General features: G+C 32.6%; 1 pseudogene; it reads left to right on the top strand.

Annotated features, from left to right (window-relative positions):
- The first annotated feature begins 15,611 nt into the window (after window positions 1–15,611).
- Window positions 15,612–16,955, top strand: LOC145069581 (dirigent protein 22 pseudogene; annotated as a pseudogene).
- Window positions 16,956–23,448: the final 6,493 nt, after the last annotated feature.

Genomic DNA, 23,448 nt, shown 5'->3' with positions numbered 1-23,448 from the left:
GATCATTTTTACAGTTTTATCAAAATTATATTTGTTTTAGTTCAAATACGAGAGCAAAACCGAGGCTTTTTTTTTAGTTTTTATGCTAACAAAATATAGATGTCAAAAAGTCAAACAAGCAACCAAAAATCAAATCTAAGAGCATTCAACGAGAGCTCTTTTTAGGTATTCATATCATTTTTTTATCTTAATTTTTTTAGTGTCATCTTATTTTTCTTTGTTTATCAGCTAATCTTAACATTTTATAGGTAATCTTAACATTTGATAAGGAGTGATAACACTCCAAACACTTTATTATTTTTTATTTTCTTTTTCTAATTTAATTTAATTACGTTATGTTAATAAACAAACATTTTCTTTTAATATTACATAAACATTTTTTCGATTTAATTAATATGACATAATTTTAACGACACACACTTCATATTAAATAAAAACGGTTACAATAATTTAAAGCGTGATTTAATACTACGGAAGACCTACAACACGATTTAATAATACCTAAAACATAATTTAAGATGACGATTTAATACTACCTAAATGACCTAAAACTTACTTAAGACATAAAACACGATTTACTCCGCTTATACTATTTTGCAAGGTCGTGTCTTACATTGTTAAACACCCGACGATTATCCTCTGACAAGTTTTTCCCTTGTTTTAACCAATGTTTCTTTCTTTTTTACTTTCCCAATTTCAAGAAAGCATCAAACTTATTGTCTAACCTTCAGATATCATCCTTAATCTGCTCCACTTCAGTCGATGAGATTTGAGCACCATTGAGCTTTCTTTCTGCTTTGTCTCGTCCCATAGGACGGGTTAGAACTTCACATGGCTCATCATTGTTGATGTTAATCCTTCTGATACACGCACCAGAAGATTGACTGTGGGTAGACTCCAAAGTTTTGCTTCGTTTGGACATCCCCGTTTGATCATCAGGACTTTTTAGATCTAGCCATTTTCGATTTTCTCTTCATAACTCCCCAAAACGACTCATTGGAAAAAATATCTTTCAAATTTTGCCAAGTAAATCTGACGAACATTAGCCATGACATCCACCTCAGTGACACCGTTTTGGGGGTTGTAGATCGCATTCAGGAAGATATCGTTGAACTCCATTGCGGATTGGTTGGCAGTCCTCCATTTCGAGTAAAGTGAATCGGGATTGTGGTACTTCCTTTTCATGTGTTGACAAAAATTAAGCCAGACTTTTTATTTTAAGATTGTTGAGTCTTGGTTGTTGTCGTGGATCGGGCACTCCGACACATCCAAGATTGTGCTAGTGCCCTTTATTCATCATTCATCCACCATCTACATGGAGCCTCAATTTTCCTCTTTTTTTTTGTACTTGTGGTTCAACTTCGGGCTCTTGAAATGACTCTTGAACATGATCTTCAACAAGGCCTTCATCGGAAAAATCGGTTGACTCATTGAGTACGCGGTATGGTTGGGATTGAAAATTACTTTGCGATTGAGGTTGGGAAAAGAATTAACTTTCTTGAACCGTTTCAAACGGATCAAGATCGAAATTAGGATGGGATGTTGGTTGAGATTGGTTTCGGTAAAATGTCATTGGTTGAGAAGAGACCGGATTGATGGAAATATTTATGGAATCATTGTAGGAAAGCAGCAGCTAGCAGGAAAGTGAATAGGTTGATCAAATGATTGTCGATAACATGGTGTTGATGGAAGGGTTGGGGATGGAAGCTTTGGTGATTTAGTGTTTGGAGGTGGGAGATTTGGTGATGGAAGGTTTGAAGCTTTCTTTGAGATGAACACATTTTTCTTTCATGAATTGAAAGAGTTTGTGAAAGAGATAATGATATTTTGTGTGTGTAAATTGTTGAGAGTTTGGTTTGATTTATAGTAGTTGAATATTAATTTTTTTTTTATTAAAAAACATTTTCTTAATGAAAGTTGGTGTAAGTTGTTGAAATTAAATTCAACACGTTGAATTTGGTCAAGGGGGTAAGCGATCCGGTCAAACCTCACTCCCACCAATCAAATTCGGTCCTCACCATATCTCTCTACTCGCCAAAAGTTTAGCGCATCTCCGGTGGCGACCCCCCCCCCTAGCGAGCACTAGGGGGTTGTTGTCTAGTTAGACTGGCGAGGCTAGCAAGGCAAGTGACGAGTGCCACTCCGTTTAGTCTTATAAGTTACTATTATGCATTTTGTTGACAAAATTGCAAGTTTAGTCCCTGTGGCATGTTAAAAATTAGATGTTTTGTCCAAAATGTTTTGGGGTTGCACCGGTGGTCCAAAAGGTTTGATTTGTTGTGGAATTGGTCCAATGGCTTAACAGCTGTTTATGTCCTCCGTTTGTGTGAGGGTATTTCTATCCAAGAGGATTGATCTTGTAAAGTATTTGTCAAATAGGGGTAACTTTTGAATAAATTAAATTCATGTTTGATTCCACTTTGACTTTTTACTGGTCAAAACAGGAACCCGATTAGAAAGGGGTCAATGGATTTTTTTTATTCGTCATTTGATCGATCATCAAGGGGAACGCAAAGGAAACGAATACAGAACATGAAGGGAAGAACGAAGGCATAATCGATTGGGAGGAAGAGGAGATATGAATGGGAATGAATGAGCAGTCAAGAAGAAGGCAAACGAAGTTAGTGAAGGTTCGATCGTTCTTCTGGCTGAAGGAATGAGGTAAGATGGCTTCTGATTTTTTATCGATTGATTTGCAATCGGTGATGGCCTCCGGGATTCGACTTATGCCGAAGAAGAGGAAGGAAAAGGAGAAAACATTATTCGTGTTTGGGAAGATCGATGTCAAAAAACTACAGTTGAAATGGTTGCTAGCACAAATAGGACTTGTAAGTCAAGAACACGCGCTATTTGGAACGTCGATTCGAGAAAATATTATGTTTGGGAAGATCGATGCAATAATGGAGGAAGTAATCGCCGCTGCAACGGCTGCCACTGCTCATAATTTCATCTAGTAGCTTCCGGAAGGATATGAAACGATGGTCGGTGAAATAGGGGCACTTCGAGGTTAAGCACGTCGAAATCGAGCCCAGCAATGTTCGATTCACCAATGCCATTCAACGATCCATAATCGCTATCATCATCAAATCACCCACCGCCTTCGTTCTCCCGACTCCTTGCTCTAAACTCGCTGAAATGGAAACAAGCGGTGATCGGGAAGTAGACGTTAGGAGGGTTTAATTTAATAAGATATTAAAAGAAGGAGTGTGAATTGACAGAAATACCCTCACACAAACGGAGGTCACAAACGACTATTAAGTCTTTGGACCAATTCCACAACAAATCAAACATTTCGGACCACCGGTGCAACCCCAAAACTTTTTGGAGCAAACATCCAATTTTTGACATACCACAAGGACCAAACTTGTAATTTTGTCTTTTTATTTTTATTATTTTGACACCATAATATATATTGAATTATATATTGAATGGGAAACTTACTTTCACAAGTTATTCATTTAACCCCTTATATTTTAACAATATTTCAATTTAGCCTTTTAATTATAATTTGGTTTTAATATTTTTATTTACTAATTAATTATTCTTATTAAATATTTTAATATCATATTTATAAATATAGTTTTTATGATGATAATATAATATTTTCAATGTTTTCATTTTATTTTTGTAACTATAACATAATATTTTTTTGTATTTTGCATACATAAATAATGGATCAATATATTTGTATTTATATACTTATATTAAAATAATTTTTGTGTGTAAAAATAGACTTCTGAAATAAGAAAGTTTTATAAAACATTTTAGTAAGATGAGGATAAATTAATTAAATTTATGAAAAAAGCTATGTAAATAAGTTTAACCATTATAACTTTAATTTATTTAGAGGTGAAGATTAAAAGAATAACGATGTGTAACTTGTTTCAAGTCATATTATAGTATAGTATTAGGTTTGGACATTTTTTTGGGTCCGGAAAAACTCATTCTGGTTCAAAGTAGTTAGTTTTAAAAAACAATTATTATTATTAAAATACCATTAAAAAGTGATTAAATTAGTCAATTTTCCATAAAAATTTTGTAGTCGGAAAAGATGTCACCTAGGATGAAAAGGGCTCTTTTATTATAATAAGGGATATGATACTGAAATCACATGCCATATAAAGTTTAAATGGGTTTATAATATAAAATATAGTTCCTTAAAAATTATTTTAAAATATATATTTTATATACATATTCAAATCGCATTCCATATAAAGTCTCCGTATATTAATATAAAATAAAATAGCATTCATTTGAATTTATGTTGCATTCAAAATTCTTTAAAATAGCATTCATTTGAAATTATGTTGCATTCAAAATTCTTTATTTTCTTTAGAAACTTATAACTTATAACAATACTAATCGACATGATTTAGGAAACCTATGTTTCATAAAAAGGAATTAAACTAATTAACCGCTTGCAAAGCAATGATTGTGACGATCGTCACGTTAAAAATAAAAATTCTTTACAATAAATTATTGATAACTGATATAAAAGAACGATACCAAATAAAAAATAAAACATAAATCATAAATGGTATAATCAAACGTCTATAATATAAATCGAGTATGTGCAATCACTAATAGAAATAAGTGCATCAGATATATTCCATGAAAATTAATTTATTCTATTTCTTCTATAATATGCATATATACCATTTTGTAGTATTGTCTACATATTGTTTTCCTCTCATCTTAACTCTAAATCATAAAATATACTCCATTGATTACAAAACCAAAATCCTAGAAAAAAGAAATAGCTATAGGAAAAAATTCATAAAGTCATAAATTTGCATGAGATAACAAAGCCTATAAACCTATCAAGTAAAAGAATATATAGAAAGCTTGGTATATACAAAAGTAACAAAACTAACCTGGAGTAAAAGAAACATACGACATTTGAAAAAATAAAAAAATGACGCAGGGGGGCTACAGGAAATTTAAAATACCGGTAAATACATTTTCAGCAGGGACCTTTTTGTTAAAATCTCCGCTTGTGAGTTCACAAGCTCTTTCAAAAATTATATTTGTCGTAGTCCAAATACGAAAGCAAAACGAGGGATTCTTTCTTTTTTTAGTTTTTCTGCTAACAAAATATAGAAGTCAAAAGTCAAACAAGCCGCCAAAGATCAAATCTAAGCAGCAGCCGAACAGTAGAAGACTTTTTGCTGAACAAATAGCAACACAAAAATGTTATCATTAAAAGTTGAGTAAATTACAAGAATGGTATGTGCTTGGTCCCTAACTTATATTATTAATTTGAAAGGTCTCTACTGTTTGTTTTTGTTACACGTTTGGTCCCTATCTTATCTAAAAAGACTATTTTGCCATTGATTTTTTAATTTATTTAAATAAACAGACCCTAACCCCAACCTCATCACCATACCTTACCTTACTTATCTAACAATTTTTCTATTTAAATAATAGTCTTGTTAAGTAAGACATGGACCAAACGTATAACAAAAACAACTAGTTAGGATCAAGAACGTAACAAAAATAAATTATAGGGACCTTTTGAGTTAAAAAAACAAGTTAGGGACCAAATATGTAAATTACCCCAAACGACCATTCGTGTAATTTACTCTTAAAAGTTTAGATTATAACACTTCTTGTGCCGGCCATTTGGAATCTCTATTATAATCAACAGTTGACTCGTTTCCTTTTTGTTCTTTTTAGATTGCTAATTTGTTTTATACAATGAAGCATTATATATGTGGGGTTGATCTTAAATTTGTGTTTAACACAATTCATAAAACAGTTGCATGGGAATATAATATAACAGCTTTATGTAAAATTTTAATCTTCGATTGTGTATAAATGATAGTAGCTGGTGCATGTATTTCAAAATAATTGACTTTGTATACGTACACATATGTCAAAAGAATTATTATTATTATTATTATTTTGGCTGAAATGCAAGGTGTCAAAAATTATCCCAAGGGTATGTAAATCGAATCTATTATAATAAATGAAAGTTTTTTTTTGTCATATGTCATCTTCTCATTCATTTGGACACATGGTATTTTCTAAAATTTTTAAATTTTCTATTTTCCAATTGTCATTTTATTGTATTTTTCATTTTATTAAATTAAAATTTCACATTTAATGTGTAAGGTAATATATATGTAAAGTATTTATTTCAAAAAGTTTATATATATATGTAATGTATTCAATACATTAAAGTCTCATTAATTTTAATAATTCAAATTTTTCTCATTTTTCTTCTAAGTTCAAACTTTTCAAATTGTTAAAATTTTATATTTATTTTTTTTAATTAAACCCATGTAATACATGGGTCTCACACCTAGTTATATATAATACAATTATGGCCTATTATCATACGAATTTGTTGAGATTTCAACATCAATTTAAAGTAGATTGATTTCTTCATGAAATTAAAGAGATAGACGTACATACTTATGGAAAACTCATAGATTGTTTTGAAGTAGATGACAGGGCCGGTCCAAACATATATGGGGCCCGGGGCGAAAAGAAAAAAAATGGCCCCTCATATACAAATATAATAAAGATTCAAAAAAATATCATTACTCTTCAATATAGATGTTTTCGATTAGAAATAAAAAACAAACTAAATTGTTTATATTTTGAGCTAAATTGAGTTTCAACCAACTTTAAGTCCTAAAAATCATTTAAGTAATAATTTTTTATATATTTATAAATTACATAGCCCATAAATTTTGGGCTCCCTGAAGTCGTGGGCCCTGGGCGGTCGCCCGGGTTGCCCACCGTCTGGACCGGCCCTGGTAGATGACATGCGATTATCTTCTGATTATTAACTTGATTGCCAATTAATTATGACTGATTGGTGTGCTCATGATTGTATATCCTTGGTTGGAGAGAAATAACAAGAAGGGTCGTATCTATTTTTTTTTTTTAGAATGGAATTATATATTGATAACCACCGATTTATACATAATATAATTTAGAGACCAATTCTGCCCGCCACAATAACTGGCGGACCTGCATGTAATGCTGGAATTATTTAATATAATACCTATAATTAAACTATTATTTATAGATTAAGAAAACTTAAGAAATTAAATATTTTTCTATATTTTTGTCTATTTATCATTATATCCAAGTTAAATGTGTCTCGTTTAATTAAATTAATAATCTTTTAGTACACCTTTTATCATTTTACATATATATATATAGAAGGAATTATGCGAAAAATATGTGAGAATATTTAATTTATGATAAATCTTATGTATAATTATGTAGATAAAACATATATATATAAATGGTATTAGTAGTTAACACTACAAGAAAAATGATCTTTAGAGACAACAAATGTTGTCTCTAAAAGTATTAATGTTGTCGCTTAAAACCAACAGCGAGGATCGTTGTCGCTAATGGTTTCCTCCCAATACCTCCGTCGCTAAAAGTATCTTCTGTGACAATATCAGCGTCGTCGCTGATAGTAATTACTATTAGCGACAAACATTTGTCTCTAAAAGAAAATAATAATATTTTTATTTAGTTAGTTTTAGAGATTAAAAGTTGTCTCTAAAAGATTAATAATTTAATATATATATATATATATATATATATATATATATATATATATATATATATATATACTTTCATAGACAATTAGTTTTTTCTATAACACATAAACTGTAATGAAATTCTATTAATTTATAAAAAAAGTCATTAATATTGATAAACATCAAATTAAGACAGAATCCATAGTTCCAAACTACATAACACACTAAATCAACATCTTCATCCAATTTAACAATAAATCCGATAATACAATAAGAACATCATGAAGTTTAATAGACAAACTAACTATACTTTATTCATGTCTTCATTATCATAAACCCCATAACATCATCGACATATTGTTGTTCTTTTTTGATGTTTTCATTCGAATTGAGACACCAGCATGGTATTTTTTTTCCTGTTTTGTGTATCGGGTCGTCGATCTAAAGCTTCATTTTGTGGCCTGTATAACCTCTTCTTAGCTGCAAAAAGCAAAAAAACTATCATGCTTTAACATGTAGATAGGATGGCTTTAGTCAACTAGAATGTCTTAAAGTTGATTTGTAAGTAACCAATGGAACAGTCAAAGAGTATGATAAAAGTAGGTGAAATTGTTATAATCAAGGTATCTCCTTACACACTTGAAGATGGTAAAACGCATGCCTGATTGATTGCCTGTAATGGTGATGTTTCACAAAGTTAATGGTTAATATAACAAACTACCAACTTAAAGATCTATGTTCTCAAAATTCAAATTGTGAAGAGGAATGCCGTAATGATAATCGAAATTTTAAGAATACACTATGTACCCTTGACTAAATTTATTAACATTTCTCAACCTAAACCTTTAGATTTGAAATGAAGCATAATATTATCTCCCTTAATTATAGCAAAACAACTTTACAACCCTTACGACTTTGCAAGGTATAACTCTTGTTTTCTATAATTAATATTGTCAGCTTACAATACGTGCCTTAATAATCATACAATCATAACATTTATGCTCCCACTATCATGATGATTATTATAAAACATAACACTTATGCTCCCACTAGCTTCGACATGTATTCATAAACATCTTAACTTTCAGAAAAACAATGCTTATTGAATTTCTTAAGTTCATGCTTCTAATACTTAGTGCTTTGATAATCTTTTATCAAGGCTTCTTGAACTTATACATCTTTGCCTTCGATAGTTCATATGTGTGTCTAAACACTTAAGACTAATTGCCAAACCTCACAATTCAAATTATGGAAAGGGATACCGTAACCATAATTGATTTCGAGAATGCAATTTTACAATCACTATCTTCTTTAAAATCTTTCTTAGTGAAAGCATTTCCTCACAATCATTTTCATGAAGGAGGAAATCTTATGACACTTAGATTTAAATGGCGTATGTGTTCCTATCCATGTGAATTTGTTAAAACCAAGGTTTACGACAAATTCAAACTCATATGGACCGAACTTTCATAATCTTGATTTCTTGCCTTATGGTAGCACAGCTGCCCACCACGTCTTCCAAGTAGTTAAGCAGCTCACCCTTTCCTATCAATGTACCTTTCATTGATTAAGGTGCTTTGCCTTTTATGCGTTCAAAATGAGAACTCATAGAACTCACATGCATAATTAACTCGATTGGATTGGCACAGAAACCAAATAATGTCATCACGATAGGCTGTAAACCTCAACTCGTGTGCTAGTGATGATCGATAAGGTTTATTTGATTTGTTCTTGAAACTTTTCGAGACTATAAAGACTCCCACTGACTCCTTGACATATACGATTCTCTTGTCAAAACATTTCTTGATAAACAAATATTCAAGAGTTAGTGTAGTTTTTATCAAAACAAAACACTTCATAATTTTGGTCTTAGTTGTTCTTTGTCTTATCCAAGACATCACAACTTTCCACAATTGATGAATGTTATAAACCTTCTTAATACTTTTCACTCAATGTCATAATCTTAACTCTAAGACTTGATTTGGAACGAAGTATGATTGACTTTTTGATTTAACCATTTCTTCAATTCTTGATTTCTCTTCTTAGACATACAATTGTACTAAGACTCACTTAGAGGATCAATTGAGATATGGTTCTTAATCATTAAGACCTATCATAAAGCATAAAAGGTACTCTCCCTTCTTCTTAGAATTGAGAAACTTTTATCTTTCTGCCTACTTGATTCTTGTTATTCGTTCTACTATTGATTTAAACTTTTTCAATCAATTCAGAATTACACTTAATTTTATAAGTATAATCATATTTACTAAACCTTTAGTAAATCATGACGAATATTTTGTTACTCTTATGGTGGACTTTGATCAACACATAACTTTGTGTACTCGATCTCCTAGTCCTTCACTTGACACTTTGTTAATGAATTAGTCTAATCTCCAAATACGAAATTTCTCATTCATCGTGCATCCATGTTGCATGATTCCAAGTTTCTGTCCAATTGAAACTCGGGCGATGAGAAACTCTCCCTATTTGGTAAATTCTCGACTTTTCCATAAACACCATAAATAAGAATCATATCCAATTGTTGTAGAAATATGCAAACACCAATTTTCATAACGATTTCATTGCAAGGAAATAAACAAATAAATAAATAAGTCAAACGAAAATTTATTTTATTTATAAAAGCAGCGGAAAACATTTGTCCTTACAATGCAAAATCCATTGAAAACTATGTATTTCAAAAGAAAATTTTCTAACAACTCTATCATAACTATCTAAGATCAAAATCTAATCTTCAAGTCCATGCGATCAAGATCCATTCCTTATGATTATATTCATTTTGCTCTTTCACCAAGCTTCCTTTCTTTTCACCGATCCTGTAAAACATTCAAATGCAATCTTATTAAATTATGTATTAAGAATTAATGAATAAGAACTTAATGGAGTTAGATAGTGGATTTTACCTGAAGCGCAGCCATACTCTTTGACTCTCCCATCTTCTGAACTCTTCAGGCTCTTTGGGCAGACTTGTATCCAACGCCCTTTCTTTTGGCAGTAAACGCAGGTCGGTTCTCCTAGAACGTCCTCGGAAGCATGGTCGATTGACTTTTCCAACAAATACGTTCCATTGCTTCGCCAAATCATTTCTGATACAGTAGTAATGAGCATGTAAGTTAGGTCAATGAGGTTATCGTCATGATTCATCATATAATACTTTCTTTTGAACTCATTATATGATTCAGGAAGTGACTGCAAAACCCAATTCACAGCCAACTCATCTGGGAATGACACACCCAACATTATCAACCTATCAATGTGTGATTTCATTCCTAGAACGTGGGCACACACGGGTTTACCATCTTCATGTTTCATTTCCAATAGGGCTTTAGTGATATTGAACCTTTCAATTCTTCGATCTTGTGGGTTGGGGAGAACAATAGGAGGAGGAGGAAGTGAAGCATGATTTCTTGTTCCTCGATTGAATCGTGGAATACCATCTTCATGTGGAATGTTTGTTCCACGGGATTTGGGAAGACCATAGTTGTCGAACTTTGACATCTACAAAACGGGAGAAAAACAAATTCAAGTTAGTTGATTGATTGAGTCCTTAGTAAATCACCCAAATGAAATACTAAGGCTAGGACCCAACACAATATTCTACAACTCGGGAGAGGGATGCCGTAATCCTAATTGCAGAATATTTGAAGGTAAGTGAATGACGATTCACTAATTTCCACCATGAAAAACGAAAAAGAAATTTAAGTTTTAAATCTATGAAAACTCCTAGATCCTTTGAGATTCATTGAACTTTCAGTGACATGTTTAAATCTCGATATGCCCCTCTTGTTTGTAACTGGGATGCCGAGGATCACAAAGCGGGTGTGAATAACCATGCAAACTTACATGGTGCCCTCACATGTTACAATCACCTATTCGATGTGCCGGTAAACCACACACGCTCCACCGAACTATGACAAACATTGAGTCACCCTTTGCTACCTTTGCTTAGAACCATTTAGTGTGTCGGTAAACCACACACGCTCTACTAACGTCTTCGCAAGGGCACAAAGTGTAATTTCATGGAATTGCATCAATTCACTTTTGCCTAAGTAACTAAGATTGGGAATTTTATGAAAACACTTAGTTACTTTTATATTTCATTATACTTATAATGGAAGGTTTTGTCCTATCCTACCCGTTCGGCTAACGACCCTCCACTAGTCAAGAGTGCGGTGGGTAAGTGTGGATACCCATTCAATCGCCATTTTATAGGCAATTTCCTTAAACACCCCTTATAGACTAGCTTCGTGAATGAGGTCTACTAACGGTAAAACTGACTTTTACTCGTACATATATATAATGTTAGACTTTTAATGTTATATATAGTATAGGATGTATTTTACACTTTTAAAATATTAGGAGGTCAAATTTAACAATTATACTTTTAATTCAATTAAATTTTAAACCAAAAAATTTTATGGATTTATTAAACTTCTTTTAATTATACACCTTAATTAATTAATAAAACCATAAGGGTGTGATTTGAACTTTTTCAAAACAATACTAGAGTTTTAGAATTTAACATTCCTAATTAAACTTTTAATCAACTTTTAAATTCCAAAACTTGAGGGCAAGTTTTGAAACATTTCAAGACATTAGGGTTTAGAATTTAAATATACATCAAATTAAACTATTAATCAAAATTTAAATTCCAAAACTTGAGGGCAAGTTTTGAAACCTTTTTCAAAACATTAGGGTTTTAACTATTTAAATTTTAAAACAACAAAACTTTTGGGTTCAAATTTAAACTATAAAACCTAAAGGGGAAAATATGAAACATTTCATAACATAAGGATCAAATAACAAATAATCTAAATTAACAATTAATCACATAATTATCCATATTTGATTTATTTGATGAATTCTTGCAAAACAATTTACCAATTAAATAATCAATTATCACATAAGGAAACAAATATTTTATTAATTGATAAATATCTTCAATTAGATCAAGAATATAGTCAAATATATCATAAAATCGGATTTATATCGATCTAATATGATAAGGTAACTATCCATAAGCAAAAACAACAAGAAATCCCGGATATACCTCTGTCTGACGCACCAACTCGCCGAGTCACCCTCTGGAACTCGCCGAGTAGGGGCAACTCGCCGAGTCCATCAAGCACAACACCAAAAATCGAATTTTTCAAACATAGCAAGCATCAATACAATAGAAACAAGTCAAGGCTCTGATACCACATATGGGTTTTGGTCATAAGACATCCTATGTGCTCATACAAACCCTAATGCTTGGATCTAGGTATCTCTATTGTACATGCTTTGAATCCAAGACTATAAACCCTAATTCTAGCATATGGAAATCAATATTAACATATAATTAGGTTTAAAATATTACCTTGATTGTTATGTAGTAATAACAATCCCAATTCCTCCTTGAATTGACTTTGGAAGGCTTAGAGTCACAAGTGTCACTCCTCTAATGGCTTACAAACACCAAGAGCAAATGGAGAAGGTATAAAGAAAGAGGAGAGGTATAAGATTTCGTCCTTAGGACTTCTAGGGATCAAGTGTACGAAATCCTAAGGCCTTAGGGGTCTTTATATAGGGTTGGGATTAGGGTTTCAGTCCTTATCCTTATCTAGTTACTTGCCCATCAAGCAACCATAAGATAAGCCTTGGAAATCTCTATCTCTTGGACCTTTGGACGATTTTAAGGATATCCTTATCCTTGAATTCGTCCATCCTTTAACAAGGATAACCATTGCCCTATTTTGCAACTATCACATAATTACAATTCAGCCCCTCTAGTTTAATTAATTACATTTGATCACAAAATTAATTCTTAACTAATTATTGACAAATATAATTTCTCCTTTAATATATTATTCTTATAACTTATTAATAAATGATAATAACCTCTCTCTTTATTTATTTCTCCAATCAAGTTGCTTTGGTGAAGGCAACTCAAAAGGACCATGCACCATCGGGTCAAGTACATACCAAAATAGTTATGGACTTAGACACTAATCCAACACCAACACCCTTACTTTAAGGATTAATTTATCATTCATATTAAATCCATTTTGGACGTGTTAAAAAAATGGGGAAAATCCATTTTTATAAATTGGTTACACCAATTTTCCAACAATCCCCCACATGAATGAAAATTGATCAAGCATTTTCAAGCTACACAAAACGAATATATATCGGCGACACAAAGTCGCTGCTAAAGACCTAAAATTGACAACGCTAAAGGTCGAAAAAAAAAGTGTGCCTTCTTTTCGCCGGTCACTTGTATTGCTTTAGTTGTTGCCGCTATTGGGTGTCGCCGCTAAAGGTCGACACAAATTTCACTGAATCGATTCCTCTTTCTGCCTTCTACTCTCATTTTCTCCAACATTCTGCCTCTCCCGATGATTCTCGCCGCAGTAGAAGACATGCCCGCGGCCACCGAAAAACTTCCCTTCTCCGGGCATCAGCGTTGTTGCTGATGTCGAGTTCCTTCTCCAAGGTTCGTGTTTCCTTCCTCATTTCATCTTTTCTTTCTATTTTAATGTCGATTTCCATAAGCATTTATGATTAATTGCAATTTTTTTTCAAAAAGTTTTTTCCTCTCGGGCAACCACCACTCAGTTGCTGTCACCGGCCGGCAACAACCATCACCACTACACTAACTACTGATTTATGGCCGTAGAAAATCCGTAGGTAATAAAGTCGATGTCAGTCAAAGTGAGCCCCGTCGGTAATTCGTCGGAAATCTGTAGCAATTCCGTAGGTATTGTACATACATAAAAGGCCGTAGGTATTCCATAGCTATTCCGTAGGTATCTTACCTACGGAAAAAACTGTAGGTATTCCGTAGCTAATCCGTCGCGTATAGCTAAAAATTTCCTACGGGCGTTTATGCTACAACCCATTTTCCGTAGCTAATCTGTCGGTTTCGCTTTCACCATATACCTACGGATTGTGTTGTAGGTAATGCATAGTTATAATTTAGTCACAGACCATTATGCTACATGCATTTTTCCGTAGCAATTCCATAGCTATCCGTTTATAACTACGGATTGTATTGTAGCTATTGCCTATTGCACCAATTTTCTTGTAGTGTTTCTAGTAATGTAACAATACCATTTGGTAGGATTTAGGAAATCTGTGTTTCATAAAAAAAGTAAATTAGACTAATTAACCCCCCTTGCACAACAATGATTGTGAGGATACCAAATAAAATCTAAAACATAGATTGCATAATCAAACATCTTTAATATAAATCGAGTATGTGCAATCACTAATATAAATAAGTGCATTAAAAGAAATTGTCTTTTGATTATGATCGGTCTACCTACAAATTCAATGAAAATTAATTTATTCTATTTCTTCTATAATATGCATATATACCATTTTGTAGTATTGTCTAGAGATTTTTTTCCTCTCATTTTAACTCTAAATCATAAAATATATTCCATTGATACAAAACCTAAATCCTAGAAAAAAGTAATAGATATACGAAAAAAAATTCATGAAAGCGTAAATTCGCATGAAGATAACAAAGCCTATAAACCTATGAAGTAAAAAAGAATATATAGAAAGCTTGGTATATATATACAAAAGTAACAAAACTAACCTGGAGTAAAAGAAACATACGACATTTGAAACAAAAAAAACTTGACGCACGGCGGCTACAAGAAATTCCGGCATTATAATTGGGAAGGTGGCTGTAGGCGGTTTTTTATTTTAATTGTAAACAAAATTTAAAATACCGGTAGATACATTTTCAGCAGCGACGTTTTTGTTAAAACCTCCTCTAGTGAGTTCACAATCTCTTTCAAAAATTATATTTGTCGTAGTCCAAATACGTAAGCAAAACGAGGGCTTCTTTCTTTTTTTAGTTTTTATGCTAACAAAAGATAGAAGTCAAAAGTCAAACAAGCCGCCAAAGATCAAATCTAAGGAGCAGCCGAACAACAGACGACATTTTGCTGAGCATTTTTTCTGTTTTAGATTTTAATTTTTAATGATAACATTTTCTGTTGCTTTGAGCTACCGATTAAACCACTAACTGAAAACGAAACTAATCGCTGGTTAATTAATAACATGTATTAACCAAATGTTTTGGCTATGATTTGGTTTTGGCCTCTAACCAACAGAAACCACCCATACTCCGCTATAATTTAAAGATTGAATAGAACTATAGAAGGAAGTAAAAAAGAATACTTAAAAGTTAAAATATCCTCCTTTACATCTAGATAGATTCTTTTCTCCCACGTAACACATTCTAAAATATACTACTACTACTCTCCACATTTCCTCAAACAAAAACTGTAAATATTCAAACTATAACGCCTCTTTTAAAAAGAAACTAATAGAATTCAACAATGGTGATGCAACAGTATAAATTCTACCATCCACTTGCTTCTATAAAAAAACAAGTTTCCTTCACGGAGACCAGGGTTAAACAAGTTTCAAAGACCCCACTTTTAACTCCAAATCTCCTTCTTCAATCCCAAACTTCTTGTTTAGAAAAAAAGAATCAAGTCCTTCAATTTTTGAATCTTTGGTGTTTAGGGTTGAGATTTCTGATACAAAATGAAGCAAGAGCACGTGATGTTGATGCTATGCACAATTCTCATAGTATTCCCATTGGTTCAAAGCGTTTCTCAAGGGCCAAAAGCAGTGCAAACATGGTTCAAGGAAGAGCTCCCACTCAAAAAACAAAAGGTCACAAACCTACATTTTTATTTTCACGACGCCCTGTCTGGGCCAGGTCAAACTGCGTACCCAGTATTCCAGTCAAACATCACCTCGACCAGCATCACCGGGTTTGGTCTAACCTTCATGTTTGACCAACCTATGACTGTTGAGCGGGACCCAGGGTCCATGATGATTGGAAAGGGCCAAGGGTTTTCTGGTTCAGCGTCTTTGGAACAACCGGGGTTTCTTATGAACATGAACTTTGTGTTTACACAAGGGAAGTTCAATGGTAGCACTCTACAGGTTTTTGGTACAAACCCTATCAGGAATCAGTTTCGGGAAATGTCTGTTGTTGGTGGTACTGGCGTTTTCCGACTAGCACGTGGTATTGCCACTTTTCGTAATGAGTCGTCATCTACTATTGAATATAATATTGTCGTGCTTCATTATTAAGTTCGTTTTGTCTAATTTCCTTTTGTTCTTTTTAGTGTTCTAATTTTTTTTATATGACAATAAGGCGTTACAAGTGGAAACTTTCAATCCGTTTAAGGGTAAACTTGGAATGGAGCGTGTTTAGCTTAAAGTGAAGTGTTAAAGTATAAGCTAAAGCTGTTAGTTAGTACATGGAGTCTGAATCGTTGTGTTGTTTAATTAATATTAATAGTTAATTAGTATAAATATGAAAGAAATAATCGTGTGTGCGGTTGCTGCAATTAATAAAAAGTTGAGATTATAAATCTTCTTGTGCCGGCCATTTGGAATCTCTATTATAATCAACATTTGACTCGTTTCCTTTTGTTCTTTTTATTTTGCTAATTTTATATATATATATATATATATATATATATATATATATATATATATATATATATATATATATATATATATATATATATATATCACTACAAGAAATACACCCATTACGGGCCACACTAATATTAGTGGCGACATTACCTTTATTGGCGACAAATTGAAATGCCGGTGCTAAAGGTCTTGTCGCCGCTATTGGTGTCGCCGGTAATGTCTATCTATCCGAATCCGCGCTTTCACGTTCTGGTGAACGCCAACCATTTGATCATTTTTCTAATCCAATGGCTGAGAAACTCGTGGAACGCACAAAACCAATAACGGCGACAATATGTTGCCGCTAAAGACCTAAATTGTCATCGCTAAAGGTCGAAAAAAATGCGCCTTCTTTTCCCTCTACGTATGTCGCCGCTAAAGATTGGATGTCGCTCGTAAAGATAGGATGTCGCCGGTAAAAGGTCGACGCAGATTACACCCACTTGCTTCCTCTTTCTGCTTCAATCGGCTCTAATTTTGTTCCATTTTCTCGATCATTTGATCTGACGATTCTCTCTTCCTCCAACAATTCTCCCTCATTTAACAACATCTACTAGAAGAGATACCGCCGACCACCGAAAACTTCCCCTCTCCGGCCACCGACACTGTTGCTGCTGTTGATTTCCTTCTCTCGAGTTCGTGTTTCCTTTCTCATCTCTTCCTTTCTTTCTATTTTAATGTCGATTTCCATAAGAATTTATGATTAATTGCATTTTTGTTTTCAAAAAGCTCTTTTCCTCTCCGATCACCACCATTACCATCGGTTGTTGCTGTCACCGACATCAACTACCACCACCACTGTTGCAGCACCGAAGCCTACCACCACCAGTTGAAAGAGGGAAAAAATTTGGAAACCAAAAGTGCATTTGTTTTGTAATATGTTTTATATGTGTTCATTTGTGTGTGTATTTTGTATATATGTGTGTGAAAATTGTGTGTATTTTATATATGTGCGTGTATAAAAAAACATGTATATGTGTATAATGTATGTATATATGTATTTGTATGCAGTTTGGATTGTGTTCATGGTTGTTTTATGTGTATAAAAAGTATGTATATATGTGTATAATGTATGTATGTGTGTATTTATGTGCAATTTGGAGTGTGTTGATGGTTGTTTTATGTGTATAAAATGTATGTATATATGTGTATAATGTATGTATATATGTGTATAATGTATGTATGTGTGTATTTGTATGCAATTTGGAGTGTATTTGTATACAATATGTAAACTACAATGTCATAATGGAAAAAAGAAACAAAAAACAAGTAGGACGCTATTATTGAAAATGTTATTTAAAGTAAATTACTATAATACTTCCTATGTAATCTGTATTTGTAGATAAATTGGTAATTATTAGTTTGTTGGTTTGTTAGTTTGATAGTTAGTTTAACATAGAAGGTTAATGTTAGTTAGTTTGTTAATTTGATAGTTTGTTGATATATAGATAAATTGGTAATTGTTAGTTTTCTTATCATTTGATAATTTTAAGTTTGGTTTAAGTTAATAGGTTAACTTACAAGTTTATATATTGTTATTTACTATGTAGTTGGAGAATCTTCGATCAATGTCCAACAATCCGGAGTCAACTGTGGAGTGTTTAGGATGGAACAACGGTGGCGAGGATGATGACACGTCGTATTAGTTTTATCTTTTATTAGAGATTGTAGTATAACATAAATTTATAAGAATTTTGTTATTTATTTTGATGTATGTATGGTATTATAAAACTTGGATGTTATGTAATCGTTTTTCTGCATTTAACGTATCGGTTTTTCTGCATTTAACGTTATTTTGTATCGTTTTTCAGACAGCCGAGATTGGCTGCTTAAAAAGAATGATAAAAAACGGCAATAGCGACGACTGGAGCATTAGCGGCGACACGTGGCATTAGCGGCGACACGTAGCATTAGCGGCGACTTTTTGAGAAATAGCGATGAGGCATTAACGGCGACTCAATAGCAGCGACGTGTCGCCGATAAAGCTATTAACGACGAGTTTGGTTAGCAATAACTGCAATTTTTTTCGCTGCTAATACCCTTTTTTCTTGTAGTGTATCTTAAATTTGTGTTTGATGCAATTCAAAAAACAATTGCATTGAATATAACAGTTTTATGTAAAATTTTAATCTTTGATTGTATATATATGATAGTAGTTGGTGCATGTATTTAAAAATAATTGACTTAGGACATCTACAATGCATTAAACTTATTAGAATTTAATGCACTAATACATCATCTTTTTATTTACTATGCCACTCTACGTTAGAGTTTAATAAAGTCAATAGAGTTTAATTAATATATATATATATATATATATATATATATATATATATATATATGATAGTTAAGGGGTTTCATTTTTCCTATTAAAGAGTTCATTGGTCATTGAACTTCATATCCATTGATTGACAACGTAATATCCTATAATGATAGGGTTTAATACATTGAATAACAATTAGGCATACCATCTGATTCAATTCTCTCATTAAACTATGCATTATGGATGCTCTTAATATACATACACATATGTCAAAAGAATTATTATTATTATTATTATTATTATTATTATTATTATTATTATTATTATTTTGGCTAAAATGCAAGGTGTCAAAAATTATCCTAATGATATGTAAATCGAATTATATATAATATAATTGTGGCCCATTATTATGAGTTTGTTGCGATTTCAGCATCAATGTAAAGTAAATAGATTTCTTCATGGAAATAAAGAGATAGACGTACATACTTATGGAAAACTCATAGATTGTTTTGAAGTAGATGCCATATGATTATCCTTGATTGCCAATTAATTATGAGTGATTAGTGTGCTCATGATTGTATATCCTTCGTTGGAGAGAAATAACAAGAAGGGCCGTATCTATTTTTTTTAGAATGGAGATAGTGAATCAATTATTGATAAGCACCACAATACCACATACACTACATATTAGCCACTCGAGGCTATAACTATGTATGACCCTCTTGGCAGTGTATCTCAGTGGGACCCTCCAGCCCCATAACTCTGTGGACCCTCTGGTCCTAACTCTGTGGACCTTCCGGTCCTAACTCTGTAAACTCTGAACCATACATACCACCAATCACATAAAAATAATGTAGTGTATCACATCATATAAATAACATACAAGATACTCTGTCACATAACTCTAATTGCCACTCTTAGTGAAGTATAGTAAGAAGACTCACCTCATATGTTATTTAGTAACTCACGTGCTCGGTATCCCTGATCCTTGTAATAATGACCTAGCCCCGCCTAACATAAAAAGTAATCATCTCAAATCAATAACGGCTCTCAAGGCTAGACTAGTCCCTCCCTATGTTCTCTCATAAGGCTAAAAGACCATTTTACCCCTCTAATGGTCCATAAGTCCAAATATTGACCAAACCCTAAAAGTCAACAGGGGCAGTACGCGGGGTGTACCTACTCTGTACATGGGGCGTACGCCAGCGATCCAGAATTGGGGTCTCAACCCCTTACGCGGTGCGTTCTGAGATTTACGCCCAACATACGTCTCAGTTTCATTTTCTTAATGATTTTAGTCTGAATTAGCTAAGATACATGCTCATACTCCAGATCTAGTCCTCCTACTGACTCTTAACCCATAAATTCGAAACCTTTAAGCCTTTGCATGGCTGTAAAGATCACCAATCACTTCAAACATATATCCTCTTTCCCTATTAAGCCCTAATCTCATGCATGACTTAGTATCAACGTCCAAGATTGGATTTTTATGAACTTACAACACATATTACACGTAAATAGGGTAGATCTAAGCTTATGGAGACCATTTGCTCATAAACTCTCCTCCTTGGGACCAAAAAACCTAAAAATTGGTCCATAAAGCACAAATCATGAATGACAAGGAAAGCTTTGAGCTTTTTACCTCCAAGTGAAGCTCCAACCTCTGTACAACTCAGATCTAAACTTGTACTCCAACTTCTATCCTCCTTAATGACCTTCTTTTCTTCTTCTCAAATACACAAGGATAATATCAAGCTTAAAATAACACACAATCAAGCTTAGAACGATGGTATTGCAATCTTAGGGTCTCACTCTCTGTAAAATGGTGGCTGGGGTGAAGACCATAGCATTCCTTTTATTGTCCTCAAGTCACATTAGGGTTTTGAGTCTAGGCCAGCTCGCCCATCGTAACTTTAGTACGCCCAACGTACCTCATTGAGTCCGCGTCCAATATAAGCGCATGAGTACGCGCAACGTACTCTTCAGTACGCCCAGCGTACTCATTTGCAACATTTTTCACTTAGGGGCTAAACTTGAAAATTTTATAAAGAAGAAGGGTAAAATAGATGTACCTAAATTTCGGGATGTTACACACCACAGTTTTATCCTGGGAGTTTGTTCAGGAATTTGATATGATATTGACATTAGTATGACTTGATACTTTTACTATGGCGTTTTGATACATACGATTCATGGTTTTATTGTATGGCATTGATATTGTAGGTTTTAGTAATATTAAAACAAAAAATTTTGGGTTGCATTTTTGGAATGTTTCACCCAAGTTTTTATAAATATTTTATAAAAGTTTATAACTTTTATAAAAGGATTTATAAAATTACAACAAACTTAGTTATCATTGCATGTGGGAGCTTAAAGATCACATGAAGAACAAGTTGTAATATTTGGTCCCCTTGTCCCTTAGCAAAGGACTTAACACTTTTGTGTTGGCTCACAAAAGTATATATAGTTTAAGGCTTGCTTATATCAATTGCATGCTTTTGTTGTTTATTTTTCAAGTAAATATTTTGTGTGGTTGATAATTTAGTTTTTCACAAACTCAAACTATTTTTTGAATAAAATAAACATCACATGGAGTTTGATTTTCAAAATGTAAAATATGGACATTAAATGTAACATAATTTAGCCATAAACATAAAACCGGTTTTATAAAAATTGTTAATTACGGCAACTTTTGAAAAATTGAATTATTGTTGTAAAAATCATGTTTTTATAACTTATTCAAACTCCAAAGTATTATTTAATGAAAGGAAGTTTTATTAAACAATATTAAAAGGGTTCTACATGGCTCAAACACAACCTTAATGCTAGTTATTAATTTTAAAATTGAACAAAGCCAAAATATTAAAAGGGTTCACATGAAGAACAAGTTCTAATATTTGGTCCCCTTGTCCCTTAGCAAAGGACTTAACACTTTTGTGTTGGCTCACAAAAGTATATATAGTTTAAGGCTTGTTTATATCAATTGCATGCTTTTGTTGTTTATTTTTCAAGTAAATATTTTGTGTGGTTGATAATTTAGTTTTTCACAAACTCAAACTATTTTTTGAATAAAATAAACATCACATGGAGTTTGATTTTCAAAATGTAAAATACGGACATTAAATGTAACATAATTTAGCCATAAACATAAAACCAGTTTTATAAAAATTGTTAATTACGGCAACTTTTGAAATATTGTTTTATTGTTGTAAAAATCATGTTTTTATAACTTATTCAAACTCCAAAGTATTATTTAATGAAAGGAAGTTTTATTAAACAATATTAAAAGGGTTCTACATGGCTCAAACACAACCTTAATGCTAGTTATTAATTTTAAAATTGAACAAAGCCAAAATATAAAAACTGGGTTTTTTTTATAAGAACCTCAAAAGTGATTTTTTGAAAATTGATACCATGACATATTGGATGCATGGAATTGTCATGATATCACATGTTTTAAATAGAATAGTAAAAAACATACAAATCTCGTTTCCAAATTGCAAGTCTATGCCATCCAATTTTAGAAATATTTGCACGTCACTTGTATAATGCTAGCGGGATAAAGGATATCTAATCATTAGTATTATCTTTTGATGGCCAAAGTATTTTTACGATTTTTATAACCAAGTTATTGTTGGATTAGTGTCTAAGTCCATAACTATTTTGGTATGTACTTGACCCGATGGTGCATGGTCCTTTTGGGTTGCCTTCACCAAAGCAACTTGATAGGATGAATTATGGAGAGAAATGATTAATTATGATTTATTAATATATTATGAGAATAATATATTAAAGGAGAAATCATATTAGTTAATTAATATTAGTCAAAAATTAATTGATAATTAATTTTGTGGCTAAAAGAGATTAATTAAACTTAAGGGACTGTAACTGTAACTATAAGATAATTGCATTTGGGCTATGGATCACCTTGGAATAATAGGTTGGACGAATTCCATGGAGAAACCCATTAGAAATCATCTAGGGTTATACGAAAAGGGTCCATGGGTTGCTTAGGGCTTAAGCAGTCAGATTAGGGTTTCCTAGTTGAAAACCCTAATAGCCTACATGTATATATAGTACCCTTAAGCCCCAAAAACATGGATAATAGTTCCTCTAGGGTTTCTAGACGTTTTTGGGCAGCCTCCTCTCTCCTTGTTCTTAATC

This window comes from Lactuca serriola, chromosome 8 (genome assembly GCF_051521515.1).
Source record: "Lactuca serriola cultivar US96UC23 chromosome 8, Lser_US96UC23_V15, whole genome shotgun sequence".
Lineage (NCBI taxonomy): Eukaryota > Viridiplantae > Streptophyta > Magnoliopsida > Asterales > Asteraceae > Lactuca > Lactuca serriola.
Note: the sequence above shows the minus strand (reverse complement) of the source record. Positions and strands in the feature narration are given on the sequence as shown.